The 12,438-nt window shown below is 38.8% G+C and overlaps 1 protein-coding gene and 1 pseudogene across 4 annotated transcripts in view; both read right to left on the reverse strand.

Moving 5' to 3' along the window:
• LOC105480980 (UAP56-interacting factor-like) overlaps window positions 1–7,821 on the reverse strand; it is a 10,884-nt pseudogene extending 3,063 nt beyond the window's left edge.
• The window catches only part of LOC105480981 (bile acid-CoA:amino acid N-acyltransferase), a 25,692-nt gene extending 14,183 nt beyond the window's left edge, over window positions 1–11,509 (reverse strand). Inside the window, exon 1 of one of the 4 annotated variants that reach the window (XM_011740212.3) lies at window positions 11,057–11,509. The gene's annotated coding sequence lies outside the window, so the exon portion shown is untranslated. Of the gene's footprint in view, window positions 1–7,828; window positions 8,156–10,783; window positions 11,004–11,056 lie in introns of those variants that run through there. The other 3 variants (XM_071078091.1, XM_011740211.3, XM_071078089.1) reach the window with 3 other exon arrangements.
• Window positions 11,510–12,438: the final 929 nt, after the last annotated feature.

Below are 12,438 nucleotides of genomic sequence, written 5' to 3' on the forward strand. Positions count from 1 at the left end.
AATGCACACTGGGTACCACAGAAGTTCCTACCATTTGCAGTAGGGAGGAACCTGGCCCCTCCTCTTCCTGGGTGGAGCCTTGGATTCAAATGACGAGGCATGGAGCACACTAGCGGCCGTTCTGGCTTTGCGGAACGTCACTGTTCCCCCTTTTCTCCTTTTTGCCCAATAAGTTCCATTTTTCTCACTCCACAAATTGTCTGTGAGCCTAAATTTTTGTGGCCGTGGGACAAGGACCACATCTTTAGCTGCACTAAAAAGAAGTCCTGCAACAAAAGTCTGCCATTGATGAGTTCTCTTTCCTACTACATTATCCAGCAATTGCTCTTGCGTTCAACTGGGCCTGAACCTTTAGGTGTCTTCTGAAAAGAAAATTTGCCTAACGCTCGTGTTTGTGATGGTTTAATTTATTTCCACTCTTGGTAAAATTGTCCGGAATGTTATTTTTTTCTGTTTAGCTGGTTAGGTCTCTTGAGAACTGCAACTGGTTTTTCTGCACTTCGTATTAGTCTCAAAAGGTTTCCCTTCCTTTTTAACACTAGAAAATAGCGTTCTATATTCCTGTCACTTAGAGATGGATGATACATAGGACTAATTTCTTTGTGAATTCCAGTTGCATTCCTAGATGCAAGGCCAGTGATAACTCCATAAAGCTATCTCTTTCCAGGCATTACTCTTCCTCTGTGGCTCAGACTAGGCTTACCAAAGCCAGAATTCTATTGGATTCTCCATCCTGAATTGCCAGGCTCCAGTTAGAAAAGTCTGCTTCTTTCCTTCCTTTCAATTTAGTTTGATGATATCATCCAAAGACATGTCAATTTTGCTGAGATTTTCATTGTTACAGGCTTTCAGTGGCAGCAACGAGGTCACCGTGCCTCTCACCAACCGGGTACCAAAATGGTTCATGGCTGGCAACACCTCACTAGAACAGTCAGCAGAGAAGGCTGAAGCTGGAGGCCTGCCACCTCCCACTCCTGCACACAGACTAGCAGCACCTAGGGAGCGTGTAGGCATGCTGGCCTGGTTTAGTGGTATTTTAAAGATTGTTTCAAAATGAATGGAAAAAACGATGTAGATAAAACTAAATAGATCTAAAAGTTGGAGAAAGAGAAAAATAGAAAACAATTTTGTAGAGGGCATTAATGGGCATTAGGTAAATTCCATGTCTTTGAAATTGTGAAAAGTTATTGTGAATAGTGCTGCAATGAACATTCATGTGCATGTGTCTTTATGGTAGAATGATTTATTTATATTCCTTTGGATATATAAAAGGTTTATGGAATTCTTGTGTGGTCAAAAGCTGAGTGAGAGTCAATGAAATCATTCATTAGGTTTTATTAAAATTAGCTTTAGTATTGATAGTACTCTAATACAAAGTAAAATTTAGTTTTCTCTTTTGAACAAGACTTTTGGATAGTATTAATGAGAGATAATAAAATTTTTGTTTACCTTTTGAGTCTTAATACAACACTATCAAATGTTGGGTGGACCAAAGGGAGCCCCTACTGGTTCCCCAACATTAAAGAGCACCAAACCAGTTTCCTGTATTTACACAGATTGGGGAAGTTTCAAAACTCAGAAGGCAAAAATTACAATGAGAAAGCTGATTAATAATGTCCTGGGGCAATGTGGAGACAGGCTAATCAGATAAAATTGACAAAAGGGCCCATATCCCTTGGCTCAACCCCTTGCTGGGAACCCAAAGCTTTTTCCACAAGAGAGGGTAAAATGGTCTGGGGGTGGAGTACAGAGTTCCTGAGACTAGAGCATAAAATATAAGGATTGATAGGATTATAAAAGCTAAAATGTTTACAACACCCCTTCATGCTAAAAACCCTCAATAAACTAGGTACTGATGGAACAAGTCTCAAAATAATAAGAGCTATTTATGACAAATCCATAGCCAATATCATACTGAATGGGCAAAAGTTGGAAGCATTCCCTTTGAAAACCAGCACAAGACAAAGATGTCCTGTCTCACCACTCCTATTCAACATAGTATTGGAAGTTCTGGCCAGGGCAATGAGGCAAGAGAAAGAAATAAGGGGTATTCAAATAGGAAGAGAGGAAGACAAATTGTCCCTGTTTGCAGATGACATGATTCTACATTTAGAAAACCCCATAATCTCAGCCTAAAAACTCCTTAAGCCGATAAACAACTTGAGCAAAGTCTCAGGATACAAAATCAATGTGCAAAAATCACAAGCATTACTATACACCAATATGAGACAAGCAGAGAGCCAAATCATGAATGAACTCCCAATCACAATTGCTACAAAGAGAATAAAATATATAGGAATACAACTTACAAGGGATGTGAAGGATCTCTTCAAGGAGAACTACAAACCACTGCTCAAGGAAATAAGAGAGGACATAAACAAATGGAAAAAAAATTCCATGCTCATGGATAGGAAGAATTGATATTGTGAAAATGGCCATACTGCCCAAAGTAATTTATAAAGTCAATGCTATTCCCATCAAGCTTCCATTCACTTTCTTTGCAGAACTAGAAAAAACTACTTTTAATTTAATTTAATATGAAACCAAAAAAGAGCCCATATAGCCAAGACAATCCTAAGCAAAAAGAACAAAGCTGGAGGTATCACACTACCTGACTTCAAACTATACTACAAGGCTACATTAACCAAAACAGCATGGTACTGGTACCAAAACAGAGCTATAGACCAATGGAACAGAACAGAGGCCTCAGAAATAACACCACGCATCTACGACCATCTGATCTTTGATAAACCTGATAAAAACAAGCAATAGGGAAAGGATTCCCTATTTAATAAATGGTCCTGGGAAAACTGGCTAGCTATATGCAGAAAATGGAAACTGGACCCCTTCCTTACACCTTATACAAAAATTAATTCAAGATGGATTAAAGACTTAAATGTAAAACCTAAAACCATAAAAACCCTAGAAGAAAACCTAGGCAATACCATTCAGGACATAGGCATGGGCAAAGACTTCATGACTAAAACACCAAAAGCAATTTCAGCAGAAGCCAAAATTGACAGATGGGATCTAATTAAACTAAAGAGCTTCTGCTCAGCAAAAGAAACTATCATCAGAGTGAATAGGCAGCCTACAGAACGAAAGAAAATTTTTGCAATCTATCCATCTGGCAAAGGGCTAACATCCAGAATCTACAAGGAACTTAAACAAATTTACAAGAAAAAAACAAACTGCCTCATCAAAAAGCAGGTAAGGGATATGAACAGACACTTCTCAAAAGAAGACATTTATGCAGCCAACAAACATATAAAAATAAAAAGCTCATCATCACTGGTCATTAGAGAAATGCAAATCAAAACCACAATGAGATCATATCTCATGCCAGTTAGAATAGTGATCATTAAAAAGTCAAGAAACAACAGATGCTGGAGGGGATGTGAAGAAATAGGAACTATCGTACACTGTTGGTGGGAGTGTAAATTACTTCAACCATTGTAGAAGACAGTATGGCGATTCCTCAAGGATCTAGAACCAGAAATACCATTTGACCCAGCAATACCATTACTGGATATATACCCAAAGGATTATAAATCATTCTACTGTAAAGATACATGCACACATATGTTTATTGCAGCACTATTTACAATAGCAAAGACTTGGAACCAACCCAAATGCCCATCAATGTTAGACAGTATAGAGAAAATGTGGCACATTTTCACCATGGAATACTATGCAGCCATAAAAAAGAATGAGTTCCTATCCTTTGCAGGGACATGGATGAAGATGGAAACCATCATCCTCAACAAACTAACACAGGAACTGAAAATCAAACGCCACATGTTCTCACTCACAAGTGGGAGTTGAACAGTGAGAACACATGAACACAGGGAGGGGAACATCACACACTAGGGCCTATCGGGGGGTGGGAGGCAAGGGGAGGGAGAGCATTAGGACAAATACCTAATGCATGCAGGGCTTAAATCCTAGATGATGTGTTGATAGGTGTGGCAAACCACCATGGCACATGTATACCTATGTAACAAACCTGCAGGTTCAGCACATGTATCCCAGAACTTTAAAAAAAAAAAAAAAGTTGAAATGTTTAAATAGGCTTTATGTAAGAAAGTTGTGTCTCCTTTACCTAGATGTTTTATGGGAATAGAGATTATATGTAACTGGAGAATATTTCCTCTACCTAGTACTGTAAAGAGAAGGCATATAAATCCACCCTTTGAGCAATATTAATTGGACGCACTAAATGGGAACCAATAAGATTTTCAAGTCCAGAGAGGGTAGAGTAGAAGTTAGAAGGCTGCCAGGGACAAATTCTGTATTTGATAGCCCTTTGTAGAATGTTTATTGTAGCTCATAGCAAAAGCCTGTGAATACCTCCCAGCAGCAACTATCAGGACCCTGGACTAGAGAATTTCCACTTGAAGGGCATTTACTGCCTTGCTATGGGATGTTAACTGAAGTTACTCCTATGACTAAAGGACATAAAATGTTTGTTTTTGTTTGTTTGTCTGTTTTTGAGACAGGGTCTCACTCTGTTGACCAGGCTGCAGTCCAGTGGTGCAATCTTGGCTCACTGCAACCTCTGCCTCATGGGTTCAAGCAATCCTCCTGCCTCAGCCTCCTGACTAGCTGGGACTACAGGCATGCGCCACCACGCCCGGCCAATTTTTGTATTTTTGGTAGAGATGAGGTTTTGCCATGTTGGCCAGGCTGGTCTCAAATTCCTGGGCTTAAGTAATCCACCTGCCTTGGCCTCCTAAAGTGTTGGGATTACAGGAGTGAGCCACCACAAATGGTTTTGAAAGCTAAAATCCTCATGTTGTCTGGGGTGATGTCAAGAGAAACATTCTAATGGGGACAGTAGTACCCAAAAGAGTCCCATAATAAAATAGAAGTGGTTTATATAGGATCAGTCTACCTGGGAAGTGCAAGGAAGAGACATTCATGTGCAGGGAGCCTCTTTCCCCCTTGGAATGACTCTGGAACTGTGTGAGGAACTGCTGGATTCTACAGTGTCCAATAAATAGCTCTCACTTGCCTTACAAACAGCTGCTTGGTTTGTGAATGGCAGTACCAAGGTTAATTGATCACACCCTGTTTGGAAGCCTGCTACTCTGATTAAAGAAGAGTCAAGAAAACCTTTTGTGATGGTTAATATTCACTGTCAATGTGATTGGATTGAAGGATGCAAGGTATTGTTCCTGGGTGTGTCTGTGATGGTGTTGCCAAAGATTAACATTTCAGTCAGTGGACTGAGAGAGGCAGACCCACCCTCAATGTGGGTGAGCACCATCCAGTCAGCTGCCAGCAGGGCTAGAATAAAGCAGGGAGAAGATGGGAGAAGCTGACTTGCTGAGTCTTCCGGCCATCTTTCTCCCATGCTGGATGCTTCCTGTCCTCGAACATCAGGCTCCAAATTCTTCAGCTTTTGGACTCTTGAACTTACACCAATGGTTTGCCAGGGGCTCTTGGGCCTTTGGCCACAGACTGAAGGCTGCACTGTTGGCTTCTCTACTTTTGAGGTTTTGGAACTTGATCGACTACTGGCTTCTTTGTCCCTCAACTTGCAGAGGGCCTATTGTGGGACTTCATCTTGTGATCGTGTAAGTCAATTCTCTTTAATAAACTCCCTTTTATACATACATATATCCTGTTAGTTCTGTCCCTCTAAAGAACCTGGCTAATACACCTTTCTTCTTCTGAGCTACTTATAGTTTATAACAATTGAGTAAAATATACTTTTGTGAGAAAAATTTACCTTTCTTTCTACCTGAATTCTCTAAAATTTGGGAACTATTTGTGAGTATTATTTTATGGCAATATAGTTATTTACATGAATTCAGTAAGAATATGTTTTCTTTTATACGAGGACACACTGGAGAAACTGGTTATTTTGCCAAGGCTTTGACTGAAATGGCATATTTTCAAATATGATCTGACTTCTTTGAGAAATTGAGGTTGATTTTATAAAGCTGATTTAAAAAAAAAAAAAAAAAACGCTTAGAAAGACTGGCCTGGTACCTTCTCTACAGTCCTTTATAAGGTTCCTGACCTGTGGTAAGTAAAGAATGTCACTTTGTTGTTGTTTTTGAGATGGAGTTTCGCTCTTGCTCAGGTTCGAGTACAAGGGAACAATCTCTGCTCACTAAAATCTCCGCATCCCAGGTTACAGTGATTCTCCTGCCTCAGCCTCCTGAGTAGCTGGGATTACAGGTGCCTGCCACCACACCCAACTAATTTTTATATTTTAGTAGAGACAAGGTTTTGCCATGTTGGCCAGACTGGTCTCCAACTCCTGATCTCAGGTGATCCGCCTGCCTCAGCCTCCTAAAGTGCTGGGATTACAGGCGTGATCCCAGGAACCTCTAGTTATTTGGAAATCTTTAGAAGAATTCACCCAATTTATATAGCTATTGCAGCCTGATGGCAAATCCCTGGCTTTGTTAGCCTCAAGGCTTTAAAAAATCTGAGATTCTTTATTTAAAAGTTTCAAAAAAGCCAATTTTAAAAGAACCTATATGGCCAATCACTATTCTTGCTGCACTTTATGCAAATAATCAGGTCAAGTATAATAAGACTAAAATTCATTTTGCAAATAAATTGGTCCTACAATAATTTAGCCTTGGTAGAAATAGAGAAACTTAGAAAAAAAAATTACGTTTCAGAAAAAAACTATTGTATACCCATGGTTTTTTTTTTTTTTTTTTTTTTTGAGACAGAGACTTACTCTTTTGCCCAGGCTGGAGTGCAGTGCCACGATCTCGGCTCACTGCAAGCTCTGCCTCCCAGGTTCACGCCATTCTCCTGCCTCAGCCTCCCGAGTAGCTGGGACTACGGGCGCCCGCCACTATGTCTGGCTTTTTTGTATTTTTAGTAGAGACGGGGTTTCACCATGTTAGCCGGGATGGTCTTGATCTCCTGACCTCGTGATCTGCCTGCCTCGGCCTCCCAAAGTGCTGAGATTATAGGCGTGAGCCACCACACCCGGCCTAGATTCTAGTCTTAACCATTGTTTTTATTACTTGCCTACAATTTGGACTAAATCCTAAATTATTTTTTGGCTACAACAAGTCTCTAAAGACAAACCCAGTTTTAATTTTCTTCATGTTGTTTTAAGTTGACTGCCTAATGGAATAGGGTTTTTTTTTTTTTGCTCTGGCATACAAATTCTTTTTGACTGTAGTCCTTGTGTGAATATTAATGTTATTCATCTCTCAGTGTTTTACTTCATCCGAGAAAATAAAAATCATGGTATTCCAAAGACTAGAGATGCTTCAAGAAAGCCTATGCATTTTTCCTCATCTGAAATCCCACTGGGCCTGATCTGTTTCCCATTGCCAATGCACTGCTGCTAAAGCTATACGATATCAAGCACCCTTCCTCTAAACTCAAGGACCATTGAAGAAGAGGAGAGTGTGTGAGATTCTAAGAGCCTGATTAGAAAGCTGGAGTGTGGCGGTTATAGCAATTCCATCTTGGATTCTAATCTGCCATGTTAACATCCGATTAACCCCACTTCTAGGAATGCCTCTAAGATTTCTGCCTCATCTAGTATCTCTTATATAAGAGCACTTACCATAAATCCTACCCTTAGGCAAATTCCTACATATTCCTGCTGAAGCATGATTATCCTTTCCCCATGGTGTATCAACCCTGGGTCTGGGGAGTAACAGTGAGGGAATCCTTTGTCTCACAGCCGCCTGAGACATAGCTTCTGTTTGTAAGCCCCTATTAAATGTTTCTCTCTGAGAAACTGTTTGGTCACTCTCTTTGTTCGGTGTCTCAGCTCCCTTGGCCTTTGGGGGTAGGTTTGTATAGACCTGCTCACTTACCACAGAGCAAGCTTACTCACAGTATGGTGGCTGGGTTGGAAGGGCAAGCAACACAAGAGAGAAAAAGCTAGGTAGAAGCTGTATCCTTTTTTATCCTAGCGTTGGAAATCACATAGCATAATCTCTGCCATTTAATAGCAGTCACAAGCTCCCATCAAAATTCAAGTGGAGAAAACACTGATACCTATTAACAGTAGGAGAAATGTCAATCACATTGTACCTTTTTTTTAAGTGGATGAAATGTGTATGTGTATTTGCTTTTTAAGATGGAGTCTTGCTCTATCGCCTAGGCTGGAGTGCAGTGGTGCAATCTCGGCTCACTGCAATCTCTGCTTCCCAGTTCAAGTGATTCTCCTGCCTCAGCCTCCCGAGTAGCTGGATTACAGGTGCCCCCACCATGCCTGGCTAATTTTTTTTCTATTTTTTTGGTACAGATGGGGTTTCAGCATGTTGGTCAGGCTGGCCTCGAACTCCTGACCTCAAATGATCCACCTGCCTCGGCCTCCCAAAGTGCTGGGATTACAGGCAAAGCCACACACACCTGGCCTTGTGTGTGTATTTGTATGTGCATTTGTGTATACATCTTTGGGAAATGCAATCTGCCACAACAGGAAAGGAGGAATAAAGGAGCAAATAATAAATGGGATAAATGGAAAACAACTACCAAGATGGGAGTTTAAAACCCAAACGGATCAATAATTACATTAAATATAAACAGATCAAACACTCCAATTACAAGACACAGGCCAGGCATGGTGACTCATGCCTGTAATCCTAGCACTCTGGGAGGCTGAGGTGTGAGGATCACTTGATTCCAGGAGGTTGAGACCAGCCTGGGCAACATAGTGAGATCCCACCTCTACAAAAAAATAAAAGTAAAAATTAGTTGGGTGTGGTGGGGCACACCTGTAGTCCCAGCTGCTTGAGAGGTTGAGGCAGAAGAATTGCTTGAGTCTGAGAGGTTGAGGATGCAGTGAGCTGTGATCATGCCACTGGGTGAAAGAGCTGACTCCATTCTGGGAGAAAGAACTGAAATCCTATCTCTAAAATACATACATACATAGAAATAAAAAAGAAGACAGATTGTCAAACTAGTTGAAAAAGGAAGTGGTTATTTTTCAGAAACACATTGTCAAAAAAAGACAGATTGAAAGTAAAAGAAAATATATGCAACAGTGTTTGTGTTGCATATATATGTGTATATATAGATGAGAGATGAGACAGACACAGACATAAATACATGCTGACAAGAATAAGCCTACAGAGAGAGAGGTGCTGAGAATGATAATTCAGTGGTGAGTAAACATTGCATCTGTTTCCTGAGAAGCTTAAAAATAAGTGATACTATAGCTTCCAAGTATCATATTTCATTTCTTTTCTTGTAATCAAGAAATTGAGTACTTAAGGTCATACAGAAATACATGAGAGTCAGAAATGGAATCTACATGTCCAACTCTTAGTCAAATTGATTAGTATTTCAAAAAGAATTTATCAAGGGTCTACATGTCATAGTCACTGACAGATAACATGCAGTTCCTACTCTAAATAAGCTTAAGGTATAGTATTTCTTCTACATATTGTTACAGTAGGTAGCTAGTCAAGCATGAGTCAGGCAAGAGAGAGTTCCCCCCACCCACCAGAATGTAAGGTGACTATCAGGTGATGGTCACTCTGCTTCTCTAAAATAACAATTGGTCACAGTCAGCACCAGGGAAAGGCAGTTTCTCAACAGATAAACACCTGAAATTGGTAATTGGCAGCTTTCAGGAATTGGGCGAATGAGCTCAAACATGTGCATTAAGAGGCAAAATGGCAGAGTATGACCTTCCAGGGGCATGCCACCAGAATTCGAAAGAAAGCCTCAGATGAGCATGTATGAAACTCCAGTAAACACACTGTGCATGCTCACATCCCAAGCATAAGCAGGGCACTATGCATGTGGGTGGTTCCCCTTAACCCTTAAGGGAAGGATGAAGGGAAAGGGGTGCAAGATGCCAGAAGTAGGCCAGCATATACAATCCTAGGTTCAAGGTTAAACAAGGCACTTGACCTCCAAGATGCCTGCTTGGGTCTCTCCCAACTGTGTTTTCCTTTCTTTCTCGCTCTAAAGCTTTTTAATAAACTTCTGCTCCTGCTCTGAAACTTGCTTCGGTCTCTTTTACTGCCTTATGCCCCTCAGTTGAATTCTTTCTTTTGAGGAGGCAAGAAATGAGACTGTTGGAGACCCACACAGATTTGCCACCAGTAACTCAGATATTCGCCACCCCTAACAATATTATCCATTAAATTTATTTCTATTCAAATATCACATGCATCAACCAGTGTACCCAAACAGAAATAAGTCAATTAGAAAGTCATTAACTTTAGCTCAACTTAAACTTGCTTTTTTTGGTATTTTTTAACATTACATTTCACTACCAGAAATCATTCCTGAATTGCATAAATAGGTATAGCATATATTCAAAGATTCAAGAAATATTTTCACAGAATCTAATTCTAACATGGCATTAGTCTTACATTAAAAGAAAATTACCCTTCAAACAAAATATAAATAGGACCACAATACAGTTTCCCAGAATAGGAGGGCTTATTCTATAAAATTCTAGGCAATAGTCTTTTAAAAGAGGGAGAAATATTGATAAGGATTGGGAAGACAGAATAAAGAAATTTTAACAAATGACTTCTGATAGCCTTTCATTTTCCTCAGAAATATAAATTCTAGCTCAATATTGTCATAATAGCAAGTCCCTACTGACATCCTTTCTAAGCGAATCAAAATGAAAAGACACACTTATCTGAACACTCCTGGCAACTCTACAGCTGTGATTATGAAATGAGCAGAAAGACTAGTTGTCTTCATGAACTGCTAAAATTCCAAACACTGAAGTAAATAAACTGATTTAATTCAAGAGCTGAGATCTTAACTTATTTCCAATCGACCCAAAAGAAATAGTCCTGATTAAAATACAAAGTACCTGGATTCTTCCTCTTGAGTCTTCTTTACCAGCAGTAAAAGAAAAATGACAGACACTCTCCCAAAAGTTGCCCAGAAGGCCAAAACCTCAAATATGCCTTTGGAAGTATAACAGAGCTAACTTAAGTGCTAGGTTACCACATATCTCTTGCTCTAGTTTCCTATTAATTTTTAACAGTTATTGAACCCAATAAATGTATCACTATTTTCCCTCTTCATTTTCTGTTCTCTCTAAATCCCCCCCTCTTAGGGATTGCCACTATATTTTACTCACATATTTTAGTAATTTTCTTTATAGAAGTTGTTTGACCCCTATTGGTACCATTAGGGCATATTTTTCTTCTGCAATAAAATACTCAAGGTAACTTCTGAAGGGATCTGCATTTGCAAATGTTTTCTTTCCTGAGACAACAAAAGCTGAAAAATACAAATGTGATCACAGTAATGAGTAATAAAATACTCAAGCCCCACTTTCAGAATTTGGGGAGCACGAAATCTCCTACTAATCCTCCTCAACTAATTCACACAGTTTCTTGAAATAGCTATAGAATGGAGTGTTAGTAGGATTTTACACGACAATAAAAGGACTATCTCTATAAAAGTTTTGGATCTTTTTTGAGGTGATAAGAGCATTTAAAAAGTACGAACTTAAAGGAAACTACTGGTAAATTCAACTTAATTTTAAGGAATTCTGATCAGCCAAATACTCCATAAAATACTTGAAAACTACAAGCTACTACCTTGCAAGACTTATGCTACAGATACAATTGATTAAGAATTATTAACTAGGATACATAAAATATTCCTAAACATGTAATGTCTAAAAATCTCAGGTGAATATGAGAAAAAGTCTTAAACAGGTACTTAACAGACAATGAGACAAAAGCATAAGTATATGGGAAAAGGCTTAACTCATTTATTATCAAAGAAATGCAAATTAAAATCATGGGGTATATTTCATACCTATAAGGTTGGCAAAAATTAAAAATTCCAAAAATAAGAGTTAGTTAGGAAGCGAATCACTCAGACTCAAGCCACACTAAGGGAATATAAATTGGTACCACCACTTCGGAAAGCAATTTGACAATGTCTAATAAATGTGACAATATGAATAACTTTTGACCCAGCAATTCCTCTTCTAGAGAACAAAAATAAATGAATTACGACATGCAATAACCTGGATGAATCTTATAAACATAATGTTGTTAGAAACTAGTCATAAATATACATAAATAAATCTTACAAATTTATATTTGCTGAACTAAAACTATAGGCCACACTTTTGGAGTAAATATTTAAACAAAAGCAAGGAAAGGATTACTGAGAGTCTGGATTGTGGTGAAAAATTATTAATGTAGTTTACATTAACAGAATGCAAGTAAGTAAATGAAAAAAATACATACCATGCAACAGTAAGCATAAGAAACCTAAAGTAGTAATGAAAGATTATAAATATCATATACCTATATGACAAGGTCATAAAAATCATAAATCCAAATAATGGATTTCAAGATATATGGGGCAATAATTGACAGAAAAAAAAATAGGAAAAATAGACAATTTCATAACCATGAGTGGAGGTGTTTAAATCCCTCTTTTAACAATTGGTAGAAAACTTGAAAAAACTCAGTAAAGGCATAGATTTCAACACTATAA

This window comes from Macaca nemestrina, chromosome 14, assembly GCF_043159975.1.
Source record: "Macaca nemestrina isolate mMacNem1 chromosome 14, mMacNem.hap1, whole genome shotgun sequence".
NCBI lineage: Eukaryota > Metazoa > Chordata > Mammalia > Primates > Cercopithecidae > Macaca > Macaca nemestrina.